Here is a 20,459-nt window from a genome sequence, read left to right as displayed (position 1 = left end):
TTAATCCGGCCCCAGACTTGTAGCGAAAAAATTTCTAAGGATGTCAAAAAAAAGTAAATCTCTAGCCCATTCCTGTGATGACTTATGAATTTTTAAAGAAATAACCGAAATGCTCAATTCAGCCGCTAGGGGCAGCCAAAAAAAGCAGCACTGACATAAGAGATCAGGAAATAAACAGCACATTTTAGCAACGTGCCCAGATATGCTGTCTGATTCCATGAATGGCAGTCTTGCCTGTGTGAAGAATGTGTGTGTCTAGTGTGCTCATACCAAGCACACTAGACAGTGTGCTTCGTATGTAATCAACAGGTTGCAGGGCTCAAAGAATATAATATTCAGCGCCTTTATGAGACTCATCATAAAGAAAAATTTCACAATTTGTATGGACAATTAAGAAAAGAGAAGATAAATGAATTGTTAGCTGGTCTGAAGCATGTCTGTGAAGATTCTCAGTCATCCAGGTCATAGTAAACTGTGGGTGGTAGAAGAGAGCAACTGGACTTGTTTGAAGGTGGCTGATAAAAGATCTCTAGACCCCCACCTCTGTGATGGCCGTTCCAGGTTGACAAAAAAGAACGATCCTCTCTGGCCAAAATGTCCGCCAGTTCTCCGGAAGTCCTCTCATACCCCTTTTCCACCAAATCAGTTCCAGGACTGGTTTGGGGCCAGTGCTGGTGCTGGTTCACAACTCGTTCAACTTGCGAGCCAGCTGAGAACCAGTTTGCTTTTCCATAGCTCACGGTGCTAAGCGGAGCCACGTCATTACGTCGCTGTATACGTCATTACATCGCTGTATACGTCAGTTACGGCGCTACGTTTACATAAACCTTGGCGCGAATATCAAGGCAAAAACAACACGGAAGAAGCAGCAGCAGCAACAACAACAACAATAATAATAATGGATGACTTCACGTTTGTACAGCTGCGGCTTCTCGTCACTTAAAAATGGCGATCTTTCGCGGTCTTGTTATTGTTGTTGGTCTTAACAACTTCGCCCCCCCGCTGACGTAAGCGGTTCTTTCCTCTGGCCCAGCAGAGAGTTGGTGCTAGCCTGGAACTGGTTTTTCTGGCCCCAGAGCCAGTTCTTTGTCAGTGGAAACAGAAAACCCGGTTCCAAACTAAGCACTGGCCCCGAACCAGCCCTGGAACTGCTTTGGTGGAAAAGGGGTATCATACTCCCGCACCAGTCGAAGGGAACTCATCCCAAAGTGTGTAGAAACATGTCTGTGAAGATTCTCAGTCATCCAGGTCATAGTAAACTGTGGGTGGTAGAAGAGAGCAACTGGACTTGTTTGAAGATTCTTGAAAACGTTTCACCTCTCATCCGAAAGGCTTCCTCAGTTCTGTCTGACTAATAGGGAGGATCAGGTATTTATCCTCTCATGAAGAAACAGCAGTCTGCATTTACTCGCAGCCATGAGGTCAGTGATGGAGCAGTGAAAGCTAGCTACCTTATTGCAAACGAGTTGGTGCAAGCATCCAAGCCATTTTCTGATGGTGAACTTGTGAAAAAATTCATGCTGAAGGCTGCAGAAGTCGTGTGCCCTGAAAAGCAATCTGCCTTTGCCGACATTAGCGTGCGGAGTTGGTTCAGGTTGTCAGATGTAAAAATGTATTCACTCAACTGTATAAAAATAAACCAGTTGTTTGAGAGTGAAATGCATTTTATTTCAAATCCACTGGCCTCTCTGTGAATAAATGTGTAATAATCTGTGATCAGTGATTATGTAGGCTACAAATGTAGGCTGAAGCATAAAGCATAGCCTACTGAAAAAAACAATGCTAAAGATTTGGAGCTGACAAAGGTTATTTTGCAATTATTTTACTGGTCTGGCCCACTTGAGATCAGATGGGCTGTATGTGGCCCCTGAACCAAAATGAGTTTTGGGGCTAGAGATAATGAGATGAGATGAGATGAGATGAGATGACTGAGAATCTTCACAGACAAGAGTAATAACACTGGGGAACACAATTTTTGTTGAGTTAGGTCTGACAGCTGTTTTTAACAAATTTTTGGGTGCGGAATCCAAAACTGATCTCAGTTTTTCTCTATCAGGTCAAGTTTTTGAACTATAGGATCCCCATTTTCTTAAAAAATATGAAAACTACTGTACTTAACAGATATGTGCTTGTTTTATAAAAATGTACAAATATTGACATACAATGAAATATGAAAGAAACAGGCATGACTGCAATGTTTATTTAACACATGTTTTTACAAAGGATATGGCTACTGTAATTATAATTGTGTGCAAGAAGAAGAAACCTTTATTTGTCACATGCACACTTCAAGCACAGTGAAATTCATCCTCTGCATTTAACCCATCTGAAGCAGTGAACACACGCACACACTCAGACCAGTGGGCAGCCACACCCGAGCGCCCAGGGAACAGTCAGGGGTTCGGTACCTTGCTCAAGGGCACCTCAGCCCAAGGCGGTGCCATGTTAACCTAACTGCATGTCTTTGGATTGTCGGGGAAACCGGAGCACCCGGAGGAAACCCACGCAGACACGGGGAGAACATGCAAACTCCACACAGAAAGGCCCTCGCCGGCCACTGGGTTCGAACCAGGAACCTTCTTGCTGTGAGGCGACCGTGCTAACCACTACACCACCGTGCCGCCTGTGCAAGTAGTTAAGGTAAAAATCATGTTTGATGCTCCAACAATAGTCAGCCATAATATGTACAGCCCATCTACCCTGATAACGTTCTTCCATAACCTTCAAATAGTCTTACTACAGTGGAATTTTGCTTATCTGGAGGGTAAGCTCATCTCATCTAGCCGCTTTATCCTGTTCTACAGGGTCGCAGGCAAGCTGGAGCTTATCCCAGCTGACTATGGGCGAAAGGCGGGGTACACCCTGGACAAGTCGCCAGGTCATCACAGGGCTGACACATAGACACAGACAACCATTCACACTCACATTCACACCTACGCTCAATTTAGAGTCACCAGTTAACCTAACCTGCATGTCTTTGGACTGTGGGGGAAACCGGAGCACCCGGAGGAAACCCACGCGGACACGAGGAGAACATGCAAACTCCACACAGAAAGGCGCTCGCCGGCCACTGGGTTCGAACCCGGACCTTCTTGCTGTGAGGCGACAGCGCTAACCACTACACCACCGTGCCGCCCTGGAGGGTAAGCTCATCTCATCTCATTATCTCTAGCCGCTTTATCCTGTTCTACAGGGTCGCAGGCAAGCTGGAGCCTATCCCAGCTGACTACGGGCGAAAGGCGGGGTACACCCTGGACAAGTTGCCAGGTCATCACAGGGCTGACACATAGACACAGACAACCATTCACACTCACATTCACACCTACGCTCAATTTAGAGTCACCAGTTAACCTAACCTGCATGTCTTTGGACTGTGGGGGAAACCGGAGCACCCGGAGGAAACCCACCATGCAAACTCCGCACAGAAAGGCCCTCGCCGGCCACGGGGCTCGAACCTGGACCTTCTTCTTTTTTTTTTTTTTTTTTTTTTCAAATTGTGCCCCAGCAGATTATAATCTATCACTCTGGCAACCCTGGAAGGTTCTGCCTGCGTACCTGGACGCAATGTTTATAAAGCATGCGCAGATGTTTACTGCTGCTACCGTAATTACACAACGTTACAAATACACCTGACACACCGTATTTACCTGCCCACCTGTATGGTCACGTGACCGTGTTAGTTTTACTCCGCGAGCGAGTTTTTGAGCTGCATTTTTTTTCTTCCTCTGTGTGATGTGACGCGTTGCATGTTCAGAAGCAGGAACTGTGCAGACCTGACAGGGGAACATGTTCTCGTTGGTATTGTAGTCTGCCTCTGTTACACACACAAAAAAAACAAGGAAAATAGGACACCTGGTCCAGCCAGTTTTTCAGGTTTCGAGTCTCCAGAGAGAGAAAAAGAGAGAGGGAGAGAGAGAAGTCGGTTTGAAGCGGGTGGACAGCATGAACCATTAAACCCTGAATTTTTTGGTCTCCGGATGTTAAAGTTATTCATTTGAGAAAAGGTAAGCTTTGAGAAAATACTTACCTTCATTATAAATAAGCGCTTGTATTTTTTTTGTATTTGCGCATGCGCTAGAAAATGAATCCAGTACAGCACCTTTCAGGTGTGTGGTTTTTTTTTTTTTTCCTGTCTCCTTCCTGTCAGGTAAGCTAGTCCAGGTAGCATCTCCTCTCCTTCAGCGCGCACTGCATCAAAAAAGTAAAATAACTTCCCATTTTTTATCAATTTATAAACGATAACTTTTAAATAATGTATATCAGACTTGAAACAAGTTGTTTTCAGGTTATTAATTCATTAGAAACGACTTGTTTAGGTGACACTGATAGTTACCTCACACCACTTCATCTCTGTTTCAAGGATGGAGCTTTCTAGAATTTCTAAACACTAGACCACTGTAAGAAATTTATTATTATTATTATTATAGGATACAATTTTATTTTCCCAAATGATTTTTTTTTCTTCTTTACATGATGTGAAGGAAAGACTAGACAGGTATAACTCGACTAGTGTTTGTTAGTTATTTAACCTAAATAATGTGAGTTAATTAAGCTAAGGGTTGTTTTACAATCTGGGTACAAAGTTCAAATTGATTCAAACTGGTTCTTGTACCAGTTTTTAAGTGAAGGACAAGTTAAAGAACAGATTTCAGGTAATTTTTTGACGTGTGTATGGTAGTTTTGTGTAATCTGCTATAAGATGGGAGAAACAAATCAAGTGATTCTCGGAGAGGACGTGTTTTTTTTTTTTTGGACAATTCAGAATCCACTACTTCCATAGTGCTTTTAAATATAAGGCTGTAAGCTTTGTGTTAGTCGTCTGTAATATTTATGTCCCGATATCTTGACTACATTTTAGGATGAAAATAATCATTTTAGATATGCTAGTTTATATTGAAAAATTAGCTGTCTCGGAGAGGACGACTTTTTTTTTTGACACAATTACATACTAATTTGATCAAAATAGTCTGAACTTACTGGCATTCAACATTAAAACTTAACTACTGTATGTTTCCAGTGATATGGAACCAAATATTTGTTTTATGGTATAAAGAATGATTTAAGTGCATCCCTTTTGGAGCTACCTGTAGTCAAAAAAGCACTTTTTCTAAATGACACGAGTAATTTTGCTAAATATGACACACATATTGCCGTACATTCACCAAAAATAACATTATCACAATTTTTTTTTTTTGCATGGTAAATAGAGCTATCACAGGGGTACAATAAACAACCAAGTTTATTTAGTCAAGCCTTTTGATATTGAAGATAATAAGTGTTAAATGCGATTTTTAGCTTGTGTACCCTGATTGTAAAACAACCCATATAAGTTGTGGGCTTCATTATAGCATGCATCTAGTGCATGGACATGTAGGTTTTAAAAAAATGAGACACAAAGTTTAAGATTTTGAAAATAAATACTGACGTGTTGAAGAGCAAATCGGTTTAATTTAAATCTGTATTAATTTCTGGACAATTCATTTGTGTTTTTTTTTTGTTTTGTTTTTGTTTTTTTTGTCTGAGAACTTGCAACGATGAAGTAATGGTTAATTAAAGGTGTGTGTGTGTTGCATAATATGCTGATTTCCAACACACCCGGTTTCTACCTCATTTACATTTACGTCTCTTTATCCACTTCTTACAACTTGCCACTCCTATACACCCAGGTTAAAAAAGAAATCTAAAACACATGGACTCTTATTATATTTTTTGTCCTGTTTTGACATGTCAGATGTTCGTTCAGCTTTTTCTTGCTTTCCAGTTAGTTGTCATTGACAAAAAGTCAACAAGTCGTTGGTGAGCGTTCGGAAGTTTTCTCTCGTCGTGGCACATGTCTGGCCAACACCTTTATTTTCTCTCAGTATGTTATGACTGCTTTTGGTTGGAATCTTTTTTTTTTTTTTTAAATCAGTATTTCCATGTATGTGTGTCTTCCTGTCTCTGAAAAGATTACGTTAACAGATCCAGCTAGTTAAAGCTGACAAAGTTAGAGCAAGAACGTGTGTCATGTCACCTTGAAGCCTGTTTTGTTGAAATATACATCGATAAAATGAGGAAGCCATGGACAAACAGTTAGAGAAGTAGCTTTGGGAGCAAAAGGTTGCTGGTTTGATTCCCTGGGCCAACAGGAATGGCTGAAGTGCCCTTGAGCAAAGCACCTAACGGCTCCTCAGGGTTCTCTGGGTATGTTTTACGTCGCTCAGGATAAGCAATGAGCGTTTGCTTAATACCTGTAACATAATATAAAAGCTTTTTGTTTTGCAAGTCAACCTCAAGTCCAATTGTTGAATGTGCGTTATAGGAAAAACTTGTCCCCCGCCCCCAAATATTTACCAGTAGAATGGCTTTTTTTTTTCCCCCCACCAGATAAATTTTATTTGCATTCAGCCTGATCTGAAAGAAAATAATGCCAAACTTCACAACAACCGTAGTTTTTTTTGTTGTTGTTTGTTTCCTTTTAAAGACATCTTCAATAAGGTGTACTCGGGATTCTCCGGTCCCATCCGGTGATATTTATAGACAACTGGAAAGCCAAAAAAAACAGGATTAATTTATTTCTATTGTGTACTATCTTTACATGTGTGATAAATGGAGTCGTGTCGTCTGCCTGGTCGACGGCTATGTTTGAACCCCACCCTCGTCTCCTGTTTCAGCCCTACCCGGGCTCTTTCAATCTTTAATGGAGGATAGTGAAGGCAGGAAGAGACACAAGCGCACATCATGAGCTTGTTCAGATGTCAAGAAGCCATCTTTTTTTTTTAAATAAAAGACTATATCTGTACTAACTTTTCAAGAGGTCACATGTTCAAACTTTTTAAAGCAAACACGAACCCCTTTATCCAGTTGGTTTCATCCAGTTTCAGAACGCGTGTTTGCTTGCGGTGTAGGTGGGCGGGTGGGGTGATGTACATTGTAAGCCTGGCCTGTCAGAACTTGTAAAGAGTTCTCCTGGGTTTAAACACTGATCCTGATTGCTCAGATATCGGTATCACGTTCAGTATGTCAGGCACGTAAGTACTGCATTTCTGAACACCACCTACAACTTGTACAAATGAGGTGAATTAATAACATGTATAAACTGAAAACAAACAAGTGTAAGGTTGCACCAGTTTGCTTTTATCCCAAGATCAGTGAAGGGAAAAATCCTGTTCAGTCGTTCATGAGAATTGTACATACGAAGTAGACGTTAAAGTTCTAAACAATGTTAATTATTTCAGCTGAAGTTGTACTGCGTGTAATTCTTGAGTGAGTTTCAAGTTTAACCTGTCGTCTTACGTGGACAGTAAAAGTCAATTCCAAAATGCTCTTGAATAATGTCTGTTTCTATTTCTTCTATTTTGCATGCCTTCTTGATGGATTCTCAAGGGTCTTGATGATTTTAGTTTTCTATAACAGCAGCTCGAGTTTTGATTCAAATCACAGGTTTGTATTAATGCGCTTGTTCAAATGGTTTGTTCACACCAAACGTAGCGAGAGCATTAAAACAGTGTTAAAATTCACGCTGGTTGCCATGCCAACAACGCTGGCGAAGCTTGTACAACCCCGATTCCAAAAAAAGTTGGGACAAAGTACAAATTGTAAATAAAAACAGAACGCAGTAATTTACAAATCTCAAAAAGTGATATTGTATTCACAATAGAACATAGACAACATATCAAATGTCGAAAGTGAGACATTTTGAAATTTCATGCCAAATATTGGCTCATTTGAAATTTCATGACAGCAACACATCTCAAAAAAGTTGGGACAGGGGCAATAAGAGGCTGGAAAAGTTAAAGGTACAAAAAAGGAACAGCTGGAGGACCAAATTGCAACTCATTAGGTCAATTGGCAATAGGTCATTAACATGACTGGGTATAAAAAGAGCATCTTGGAGTGTCAGCGGCTCTCAGAAGTAAAGATGGGAAGAGGATCACCAATCCCCCTAATTCTGCGCCGACAAATAGTGGAGCAATATCAGAAAGGAGTTCGACAGTGTCAAATTGCAAAGAGTTTGAACACATCGTCTACAGTGCATAATATCATCAAAAGATTCAGAGAATCTGGAAGAATCTCTGTGCGTAAGGGTCAAGGCCGGAAAACCATACTGGGTGCCCGTGATCTTCGGGCCCTTAGACGGCACTGCATCACATACAGGCACGCTTCTGTATTGGAAATCACAAAATGGGCTCAGGAATATTTCCAGAGAACATTATCTGTGAACACAATTCACCGTGCCATCCGCCGTTGCCAGCTAAAACTCTATAGTTCAAAGAAGAAGCCGTATCTAAACATGATCCAGAAGCGCAGACGTCTTCTCTGGGACAAGGCTCATTTAAAATGGACTGTGGCAAAGTGGAAAACTGTTCTGTGGTCAGACGAATCAAAATTTGAAGTTCTTTATGGAAATCAGGGACACCGTGTCATTCGGACTAAAGAGGAGAAGGACGACCCAAGTTGTTATCAGCGCTCAGTTCAGAAGCCTGCATCTCTGATGGTATGGGGTTGCATTAGTGCGTGTGGCATGGGCAGCTTACACATCTGGAAAGACACCATCAATGCTGAAAGGTATATCCAGGTTCTAGAGCAACACATGCTCCCATCCAGACGATGTCTCTTTCAGGGAAGACCTTGCATTTTCCAACATGACAATGCCAAACCACATACTGCATCAATTACAGCGTCATGGCTGCGTAGAAGAAGGGTCCGGGTACTGAACTGGCCAGCCTGCAGTCCAGATCTTTCACCCATAGAAAACATTTGGCGCATCATAAAATGGAAGATACGACAAAAAAGACCTAAGACAGTTGAGCAACTAGAATCCTACATTAGACAAGAATGGGTTAACATTCCTATCCCTAAACTTGAGCAACTTGTCTCCTCAGTCCCCAGACGTTTACAGACTGTTGTAAAGAGAAAAGGGGATGTCTCACAGTGGTAAACATGGCTTTGTCCCAACTTTTTTGAGATGTGTTGTTGTCATGAAACTTAAAATCACCTAATTTTTCTCTTTAAATGATACATTTTCTCAGTTTAAACATTTGATATGTCATCTATGTTCTATTCTGAATAAAATATGGAATTTTGAAACTTCCACATCATTGCATTCCATTTTTATTTACAATTTGTACTTTGTCCCAACTTTTTTGGAATCAGGGTTGTAGATGCTCTGTGACGTAAATGAAACAGGCGGCTTGTTTGTTCGGAATGCTTCATCTTGTGAACTTTATTTCAAGGGGTAGTAAACACGTGTCAACTGGGATCTTTGTGCTGAAGAACCTCATGAAAATAATTTAAAATAAATAATCCAAAGGAAAATAATTGCTATTATGATGGCGTGTTTTGGTAAGAAAATAAATGAGCTAATTTAAAGCTATTTGTGTAGTATCTTGTGTTTAATGCTAAGTCAAATTTCAACATAGTTTGCTAGTTTTTTTTTTTTTTAAATTATTATTTTTGTCCCTGTACACAAACAGGGACGCATCATAAACGAGACGGCGTAGTTCACGCCGGCCCCGTCTAATCCAGAAGGAACGATTTAAAGAGCAAAATAAATGTTGCAAGCTATATACACTATATAGAAGCGATATCCACCCTAGGAATACTGACCTATTCGCCAGAAAGGATCCAAAACATTGATGAACTGACGGAGAAGAAGTGATTTTTGTTGAACTGCTCATTAAGGCTTAATTAGTCCATAACTTCATTAATAATTGTAATGAAGCAAATCTGGATAGAAGTTATATGCACCCTAGGTACCTGTACCTTCCTGCCAGAAAGAATCAAAATCGGAGAAGAAGCGATTTGTGTGGAAACTACTCATTAAGGCTTAATTACTCCATATCTTCATTATTAATTGCAGTTATGCAAATTTGCGTAGAAGCTACTGTATGTGCACCCCAGGCAGACCTACCTTCCTGCCAAAAAGAATAAAAATCGGTGAAGAATTGAGAGAGAAGAAGCGATTTTTGTGAAATGTGGGCAACGACGGATGGATGGATGGACAGATGGACAACACATGATGGCATGAGCTCATCGCCTGTTGGCTGCCCGCTACTGCAATTATTAATATCTCTTCCGTTGTACTTGAGCAGTTTGAACAGAACAAAAATTCTATTCGACTACGTTCTCTAAATTCTCAATTCCGGTTGGTTGCTGACGAACTCGTCATTGCTTGTTACCATAAAGTTTCCTGGACTTCAACTTTATTCTGATTCTCCACCGTCCAAGACACACCACCAACGATCTCACCGCTGCTCGCCACTGTGAGACGCTGGCCATCATACAAAATGAGCGACTTCCAGTCATTTTGAGGCTTTTGGTGCGAACATGGAGTTTGATGCTGTCATTTCTATAGTCACAGCTATTTCACAGGGACTTGTGTGGTGGATGCTTTAGATAATTGGATCAAAATGTGGAACTGTTGAGCAATTGTGGAAGGAGTCTCCAGTGTCAGTGCTTTCTAACAGTCAGACGTAAATCTTGAACTTCTCTCATAGAAGCAAAAACGAGAATCTAGTGTAGGTACAGAACGTCTAAGAACTACAACAGCCCATCTCTTTAAGAAACTACATTTCCCCATCAACCAACTTCCGTGTTGACCTACGTCATGCCTGGGCGGGATCACCAACGTCACATCCTCCAGGAAGGCATAAGTGACTCGGAAATCCGCCATATTCCCTCTTTCGGCGCCGTGAATTCAACACGGACACAAGGAGGATCGCTCGCTCCGCCGAGCAAACCCAAGAACGGACGTCTTTCTTGCAAGATCCACGATTTAACGCGATTTCTTTGTTTACCTTTGGCCACGGTAAAAATCCAGAATCGTGCGACTTTAAACTCAGCTTGAGTTACAACCAGTTTTCAGTTATTCATTATACGTACGTACGGACTGCAGCCCAAGCAGTTAAAGTTTAGAAGCGACCGGATCCTTCTAATTAAAAAGCTGTGCACATTGTCTGATCAGAGACTTTCTTTTCATCACGAGCGACCACGCGTCGGACCAAGAAATTCTCTGCGCCTCATGGAGGCCTTCACAACGGTGAAACTCCAAAAGTCTCGGAACATATCTCCATAATCTTGCTATAAGCGAGATACTGAAGTAAGACTGGCAATATTTGGGCAGAAAAACTAGTCTTAAGAATTAGCTTTATTGAAGTAGTGTGAATTTAAACTCAGGAACGGTTTAATTGTTTACACTGTAGACACGCAGCGTGTTGAATTGATTATCTATTTTGTTTTAATCTCTCAATTGTTTAATAGATAGGCTTTGCATGCTTCTCTCTCTATTCCTGGCTAACACTTTTTAATTTCATTATTACACGTATTTTGACCGCATCAAGATTTCAGTGGATTTAGTACTGTTCTAAGCTAGTGAAATTAGCCTACGGCTAATTCTTTTGTCCCATTAGCATCCAGGGCTAAGTGTATTGTCTCAAGGGAACACGTGGCGGCCCTCCTCCACACTCACATACACACCTTTTGTCTTAACTCCACGAGGTAGGATCCTTGGGCCTTAGCTAGCCACGTACAGCTAATTCTTTTGTCTAATTAGCAACCAAAGCTAACTCTCTTGTTTACTTAGAAACACATGGTCACCAGGCCTCTCACACACAAACACATCTTAGCTAGAAACTCGGAGCTAATTCTTTTCCACGTGGTGACACACATACCTCAGATAAAACACACACACACACGCTCATCAAGTATATGTTTGTATATATTTCAACTGACATTATTAATTTTTATCTTTATAATAAATTAAATTATTCTGTTAAACTGTGTCTGTGTTGCTTCCATACTCCTTGAAGTCACCCAACCTCAAAGAATTCCAAGGTGCATATAGGTTGTGTAATATGGTAAGTGATCATAATAATTTGGAATATACCATAATTTAGCTGTTTGATAATTTATTATTAAGCATCTCAATTAAAGGTATTATTAATGAGACTGATTTAATGAGATTGATCACTTAATTACCAATTGCACCTACACTAGTCTGGGAAGGACGTTTATAGCTGCTATAATGTAAGCGATAAGTTGTTTTGTGGACATTTCACAACTTTAAATGCAATTGTAAATTGGTAAAAAGTCTGACATGTCCTCCTTTGTTTAGTAAAAATTGTTCACCACCATATCGCTGATTTTCCTATAACAGCACTTTGTGTCGTATTTTATCAGGTTTTTTTCCTTTACTTGATGTTGTGATTGAGGTGTTTTGTGGTGGTGTTCTCCAATGTGCATTCTTCTTAGTCAATATTTGTAATATCCAGATGTCTTGTGTCATTATGTCACCAGCTATACTCACGTTCAGGAGATGAAGGTAACCAAATCCGAGCTCTGTGTTTCCTCCAGGTGTTAACTCAGGCCGAGTTTACTTTGCGTCTCGCTGTTGACGTGTTTCTGCTTGACGGGATCATTTGGTTGCTAAATCAGAGACACTGCTTTGAAAACAGCCCATATTTCACTGTTTTCGTGGTTTCATGTCGGGTCTCTCGCATACCCAAAAAAAAAAAAAAAGCATGAGCTGGTTTGCATACTTGCTCATGGTACAATCCTAATATATGTCTGTGACAGTTATGGAAAACAGGAGTGGAACTGCTGGGTGAGCAGCAACACACACGCGCGCGCGCACACATATATATAAATGTTATTCCAGTGGTTTTATATCTCATATTGATGGATGGAGAATTGACCTTGGTGCCTAGGTGTGTGTTTGCTTGATGTGTTGCGTCACTGTGGTTCTTTTGCGCCTATTGTTAGTTCCTTTATGGATTTTTAATTTTTTTTTTTAATGAAGCAATTAATTTTTTATTCCATTGTTATTGTGAACTGCAGGAAACGGAGAATCGTTCTCGTACATCATTGAGATTTAACGTTATGGATGCTTGTGTATGAAGGAACTCTTTTTTTTATTATCGCTGTGGTGCAAGAAGCACTGCGGTGCGATGGAGTTTCATCAGAGACGAAGATAGACAGATCTATTACAGTAGGTCTGGCCTTCAAACTCGGATCACGCTCACAGCACTACACTCAGTCTGTATGAAAACACTCCAGTGTTCTCTTCCAATTAGGCCAAATAAAAAAAATAGTGCGTTTCCGGTAACCCGACCGATCGAGAATTTCCGCGTTGAAATTGCCGACCGTAAAGTTTTTATTACAAATTTCCCTCGATATTTTAGTGTAAGCGGCGTTAGTTTGTCATAATTTTTTGTTTCAACGCATTCAAGTTGTGAAAGAAATGATAAAAAGTAAAATGTTTTGCCACTTCTATCAGCCCTCCTGCATAAACATGGAAGCGCACTTGTATACTGAAGGAGGAAGGGAAACTGAGCCGAGCCGCCATTTTGAATCCTCATTCAAGGCTGTAATGCAAATTTGCTTCCTTTTCAGTATACAAGTGCACTTCCATGGCAGGGAAAAACACTACATTTTGCTGCCTATGTAGTCCCCTATTTATACAAATAGGAGTCATTCAGGATTCAGCCATGTTTTTGCTCGGTGTTTTTGCTCGACCCAAGTTCTACAGTAGGCTAGGCTAGGCCGTCTGCTTTTAATGGAAGTAGCCTAGCCTAGGACATTATTTTCACGTTATTTCTTGATAAGGTGTTTTCACGTTATTACATGAAAATATCATGAAATATCGCTTCCGTAGATCATAACTCGAACTCTCGCGATTTTTTTTATTCGTTTAAAGATTTAAAACACTTATTATGATGTGTGGTATAAAGGATTCTGTGCCAAAATACTATTTTGTAAGATGTTTACTTGTGTTAATTTTTTCGAACAAAATGTAAAAAAAATTAAGAAAAAAAACCCCTTTCCTACCTACTGACCTTATTTTAGTATTTCATGTTACCGGAAACACACTTTTTTTTGGCCTTACATTTATATTTGTTCAAACTCTGAGTTTTTTTTTTTCTTAGAATCACTCTTTTCATTCTGTCATTTTATTTAATTATTTGTAATAATTTTCCATTTTTAACGTTTCTTTTGTTCGTTTGTTTTCTTTTATGCTGCAATAAAATATCAGGAAAATGAAACTGCATTAGTGAAGTGACTTGTTATAAGGAGTAACAGTATAGTTATAAAAGCACTGACAGCTCAGAGAAGTGTATCATGATGTTCTTGATTGCGGTGTTGGTATCGTGTCCTCATTTCACCCAGCCCGGACTTCCATATAGCACTAGATTTATGTTACCAAGCTGTCTTGTGAGGATTCGGCGTTATGTGAACAGGACCTTTGTGGTCATTCTGCGGTAAAGTGTCCGTGTTGCTTGCTACATCATGCTATTTAACTCCGTGGTCGGTGTGTCTCTTTTACTTAGTAAAATGCAGTTTTTTCCTATGGACATCACATCCAAATAACTTCAAGTCATCTGGTCAAGACTTCATGATTTGAATTTCCTGACTTGTAAAGCAAATGTGTGCAGATTTGCATCAGTCCAATGACTGGCAAAGTCGCTTGTCACTGGGCTTCTTCAGCAAGAGCTGAGTATTGTTTGATAAAAGAGGAGAATGGATATTCTCTCGGAAATCGATTTTCTGAAAAGGTTTATTGCTTGAAAGGAAAATTGAGGTCATTTTAGTGTAAAACAATTTTTTTTTAAATCTATTTGCACATTTTCTACCTCAATATTTCTAAACACAATACTTTAAATCATTAAAATTTCTTTAGGTGGACTATCCTGTCCACGGCGTGGGTTGTTTTTAAGTATCCAGGAAACAGGAAAAATGGCCAAGGAAAGGTTTTCTACAGAAGTGGTGTTTTAAAAAACTGGTTTAACTACTCATTTATTAATAAATTTCTATATATTATTTATAAAAAAAGATTAATACCCAAATATTGAACACTGAAAAAGAATCAGTGAGTCAACTCCAAAGCTTTGGGTTTGACTTTCATTTTCAGTGCCTGGGATCAGTGAGTTGACTCCAAAGCTTTGGGTTTGACTCTTTCGTTTTCAGTGCCTGGGATCAACGAGTCGACTCCAAAGCTTTGGGTTTGACTCTTTCGTTTTCAGTGCCTGGGATCAACGAGTCGACTCCAAAGCTTTGGGTTTGACTCTTTCGTTTTCAGTGCCTGGGATCAACGAGTCGACTCCAAAGCTTTGGGTTTGACTCTTTCGTTTTCAGTGCCTGGGATCAACGAGTCGACTCCAAAGCTTTGGGTTTGACTCTTTCGTTTTCAGTGCCTGGGATCAACGAGTCGACTCCAAAGCTTTGGGTTTGACTCTTTCGTTTTCAGTGCCTGGGATCAACGAGTCGACTCCAAAGCTTTGGGTTTGACTCTTTCGTTTTCAGTGCCTGGGATCAACGAGTCGACTCCAAAGCTTTGGGTTTGACTCTTTCGTTTTCAGTGCCTGGGATCAACGAGTCGACTCCAAAGCTTTGGGTTTGACTCTTTCGTTTTCAGTGCCTGGGATCAATGAGTCGACTCCAAAGCTTTGGGTTTGACTCTTTTTTTTCGTTTTCAGTGCCTGGGATCAGTGAGTCGACTCCAAAGCTTTGGGTTTGACTCTTTCGTTTTCAGTGCCTGGGATCAATGAGTTGACTCCAAAGCTTTGGGTTTGACTCTTTCGTTTTCAGTGCCTGGGATCAGTGAGTCGACTCCAAAGCTTTGGGTTTGACTCTTTTCGTTTACAGTGCCTGGGATCAACGAGTTGACTCCAAAGCTTTGGGTTTGACTCTATTAAAAAAAGAGTTTATTCTAAAAAAAATTCTGAGTACAAATCCCTGTGAATGAGCTGATATTACAGAAACAGTTACATGTTTAAAGAGATTTGAATTATCCTGGCGCTCCTGTGCAGGATCCAGAAGCTCCTGTCAGAGCTGCTACTATAGAAAAACCTTTTAATTAAAAAATCAACAACCCTGAGGTAATAACAATAATCTAAATGCTAGTAGGTGATTGCTAGTACTTTTCCTCTCCATACCTCTGCAGCATTGGCCATGAGGGAGAACCAGTTCAGCCTGTCTGTGCTCAATGACGCATTGAGATAACACATCAGAATCAGGCTTTATGCCCATCTACCCCCTTGAGAGTTTCAATTTCAGAGCAGGAGCCTGGTTTCATTCCCCCTTGGTTCCGATACCATTTCTCCAGGTGGGTCTGTGAAACTGGTTTGCTCACCCGTGTTGACTTTAGGCCATGTGCCTGAACTGTGATGGAATAACAGCACAGTTTGAGCTATAAATATGACCTCCAAGCTAAAGTGGAATAATATGAAAAACGGGTGGAAATCATTCATTCCTTTTATTCATTTTCTATACAGCTTATCCATTGAGGGTTGATGGTGAGCTGGAGCCAATCCCAGCTGATATTTGCCAAGAGGCAGGGTACACTCTGGACTAATACAGAGCGGCAGACAGCCATTCTCTCTCTCTCTCACACACACACACACACACACACACACACACACACACACACACACACACACACCCCTATGGGTAATTTAGAGTAGCCATTTGATCTAATCAGCATGTCTTTGGACTGTGGAAGGAAACCAGAGCACCCGGAGGAAACCTTCACAGGCACGAGGAGAAAACGCATATAGAAATTTGAACACGTATAGAAGTTTGAACACACAGCCCTGCTTGCTGTGAGGTGACAGTGCTAACTGTCTAAATTATTTTTGTCCACAGAACATTGGTGCGAGTTGAGCGTGGAAAAAAAATAGGCTAGTAGAAGCATAACAGCTTCCCTTTTCATGGTTGAATAAAGGCCAACATCCACTGCCTGTCATGCATCTGATCTTTCATACCCCTTTTCCACCAAATCAGTTCCAGGGCTGGTTTGGGGCTGGTGCTGGTTCACAACTCGTTCAACTTGCGAGCCAGCTGAGAACTAGTTTGCTTTTCCATAGCTCGCGGTGCTAAGGGAAGCCACATCATTACGTCGCTGCGTACGTCATTACGTCGCTGTAGACGTCAGTTACGTCGCTACGTTTGCATAAACCTTGGCACGAATATCGAAGCAAAAACAACGCGGAAGAAGCAGCAGCAACAACAATAATAATGGATGACTTCGCGTTTGTACAGCTGCTGCTTCTTGTCGCTTAAAAATGGCGATCTTTCGCGGTCTTGTTATTGTTGTTGGTCTTAACAACTCCGCCCCCCCCGCTGACGTAAGCGGTTCTTTCCTCTGGCCCAGCAGAGAGTTGGTGCTAGCCTGGAACTGGTTTTTCTGGCCCCAGAGCCAGTTCTTTGTCAGTGGAAACAGAAAACCCGGTTCCAAACTAAGCACTGGCCCCGAACCAGCCCTGGAACTGCTTTGGTGGAAAAGGGGCATCAGTGAGCTAAGTCGAATGTGACCGAATACATACAGCTACATTTATTATTGCTTATTATATCTTAATGAAAAATTCCACTCTGACAACCTGCATATTAACATTTTTTTTTAAATATAATTATATAACATAGGATCTTCAGTAGTCTGAGAGACATTATTTTATTTTAAATCTCTTTCATCAACATGTTGGTCTATATAATTTAGTAATAATACTAATAATTTATTGACTTATAGTGCACGTTACATTGAATATGCTCTCACGTGCATTACAGGAGATAAATTATAATAAAATATAGTTAGCCTGTCTTATGCCAGGGTCAAACGCTGCAACCCACATGGGCCGAACCCAAACAATAGGTTTTGCTCACTTCTATTTGGCTCGGCCCATGCAAAGCACGGCACCTGACCTGGGCTTACAATATAGAACCATAAATATTACACAAACTTCACTTAAATATATTATATACAAGCTATATCTAGCTAATGCTGTAATAGTAAAGAAAATGAAAATTGAATATGCTGTAATATAATATAAACACTAAAATAAAATTATTCAACTGGCACTTTAAACTGCAACCAGTGGTGAGTCTCAGGTCCAGGAGGATTTGAGTATTGGAGAAAGTAGTTACCCCTTAATCACCATTACTCCCAGGTCCTGGAGTGGTAGCACCTACCTGGGTTCCAGCTATGGGTTCCATAGTACATCACCAATAAGGCGCTGGCAGCAGGACGCTTTTCGGTGCAATGTGGCAGATGAACCCAACCGGGTCAATGATGCATCACTTGATGGCATGCAGAAGAGCCACTCAAATGACCAATGGATGGCATCACTCAGCAAGTCGGTTGTCACTGCAGGGCAACTTCCATACCCGTCAGGTCTGTGGCAGTTTGGTGCACCACTTGGTATCAGGTCTGGAGGTCCAGAGAGACAACACGATAGGAGCACGACATTTGTCTTACCTTGCTGTGCAAGGCGCTTCATTAGGAAAGGAGAATAGTACACGAGAGCTCATGAGGCCAGGCATTCCATGGTGGCTTGGCTGGGCCATTCGTGCTGCCACTGCAGATGGCTGTGTCACTCTGGTGCGGGTCTAACGAATCCTGATGAAGCGGTCATCATCGCTAGCGATGGACAGCCGACAGTGACAACATTCTACTGGCAACAATATGCCTCCCTGAATAGATGAGCTTTCAGTATGCGTTTAAAAGCGTTTACATTCGTGGAGTTTCGGATAAACACAGGCAAATTGTTCCATAGTTTAGGTGCTGCGACAGTAAACGATTGGTCACCCAGAGTAGCTAGGGTCCTTATATTGGGAAACTGAAGTAAGAATTTGTCGTCTGAAGATATTCACTTAGTTTCCGACATTTCGGCTAGTGCAGGGCTATTTACTGCTTTGGTTCATCTCTAAATATACAGAGTGATGCAGCAGCGCTTTAGTTTGTCCAATTCTTTTACAACCCCGATTCCAAAAAAAGTTGGGACAAAGTACAAATTGTAAATAAAAACGTAATGCAATGATGTGGAAGTTTCAAAATTCCATATTTTATTCAGAATAGAACATAGATGACATATCAAATGTTTAAACTGAGAAAATGTATCATTTAAAGAGAAAAATTAGGTGATTTTTAAATTTCATGACAACACCACATCTCAAAGTTGGGACAAGGCCATGTTTACCACTGTGAGACATCCCCTTTTCTCTTTACAACAGTCTGTAAACGTCTGGGGACTGAGGAGACAAGTTGCTCAAGTTTAGGGATAGGAATGTTAACCCATTCTTGTCTAATGTAGGATTCTAGTTGCTCAACTGTCTTAGGTCTTCTTTGTCGTATCTTCTGTTTTATGATGCGCCAAATGTTTTCTATGGGTGAAAGATCTGGACTGCAGGCTGGCCAGTTCAGTACCCGGACCCTCCTTCTACGCAGCCATGATGCTGTAATTGATGCAGTATGTGGTTTGGCATTGTCATGTTGGAAAATGCAAGGTCTTCCCTGAAAGAGACGTCGTCTGGATGGGAGCATATGTTGCTCTAGAACCTGGATATACCTTTCAGCATTGGTGGTGTCTTTCCAGATGTGTAAGCTGCCCATGCCACACGCACTAATGCAACCCCATACCATCAGAGATGCAGGCTTCTGAACTGAGCGCTGATAACAACTTGGGTCGTCCTTCTCCTCTTTAGTCCGAATGGCACGGCGTCCCTGATTTCCATAAAGAACTTCAAATTTTGATTCGTCTGACCACAGAACAGTTTTCCACTTTGCCACAGTCCATTTTAAATGAGCCTTGGCCCAGAGAAGACGTCTGCGCTTCTGGATCATGTTTAGATACGGCTTCTTTGAACTATAGAGTTTTAGCTGGCAACGGCGGATGGCACGGTGAATTGTGTTCACAGATAATGTTCTCTGGAAATATTCCTGCGCCCATTTTGTGATTTCCAATACAGAAGCATGCCTGTATGTGATGCAGTGCCGTCTAAGGGCCCGAAGATCACAGGCACCCAGTATGGTTTTCCGGCCTTGACCCTTACGCACAGAGATTCTTCCAGATTCTCTGAATCTTTTGATGATATTATGCACTGTAGATGATGTGTTCAAACTCTTTGCAATTTTACACTGTCGAACTCCTTTCTGATATTGCTCCACTATTTATCGACGCAGAATTAGGGGGATTGGTGATCCTCTTCCCATCTTTACTTCTGAGAGCCGCTGACAGTCCAAGATGCTCTTTTTATACCCAGTCATGTTAATGACCTATTGCCAATTGACCTAATGAGTTGCAATTTGGTCCTCCAGCTGTTCCTTTTTTGTACCTTTTAACTTTTCCAGCCTCTTATTGCCCCTGTCCCAACTTTTTTGAGATGTGTTGGTCATGAAATTTTAAAATGTCTCACTTTTGACATTTGATACGTTGTCTATGTTCTATTGTGAATACAATATCAGTTTTTGAGATTTGTAAATTATTGCATTCCATTTTTATTTACAATTTGTACTTTGTCCCAACTTTTTTGGAATCGGGGTTGTACTTCCTCATCAGGACAACTTTTAAAGGCTTCAAGTTTCATGCTAATTCTGTTGTCAACAGCATCACATGTTATCATCTCATAGATAACTAACTATCTGAGTCGAGTCTCTGCCGTAACGCAACACAACTGTGTCATATCACTGGAATTTTGAGTCCGGCGTTGGC

At 40.9% G+C, this 20,459-nt stretch overlaps 1 protein-coding gene across 2 annotated transcripts in view; it reads left to right on the top strand.

Moving 5' to 3' along the window:
- Nucleotides 1–3,666: 3,666 nt before the first annotated feature.
- atp8b1 (ATPase phospholipid transporting 8B1) overlaps nt 3,667–20,459 on the top strand; it is an 85,130-nt gene continuing 68,337 nt past the window's right edge. The window contains exon 1 of one of the 2 annotated variants that reach the window (XM_060935420.1): nt 3,667–4,004. The gene's annotated coding sequence lies outside the window, so the exon portion shown is untranslated. Of the gene's footprint in view, nt 4,005–6,953; nt 7,011–20,459 lie in introns of those variants that run through there. The other variant, XM_060935421.1, reaches the window with a different exon arrangement.

The sequence above is a fragment of the Neoarius graeffei genome, chromosome 12 (genome assembly GCF_027579695.1).
Source record: "Neoarius graeffei isolate fNeoGra1 chromosome 12, fNeoGra1.pri, whole genome shotgun sequence".
In the NCBI taxonomy this organism is placed as follows: domain Eukaryota; kingdom Metazoa; phylum Chordata; class Actinopteri; order Siluriformes; family Ariidae; genus Neoarius; species Neoarius graeffei.
Note: the sequence above shows the minus strand (reverse complement) of the source record. Positions and strands in the feature narration are given on the sequence as shown.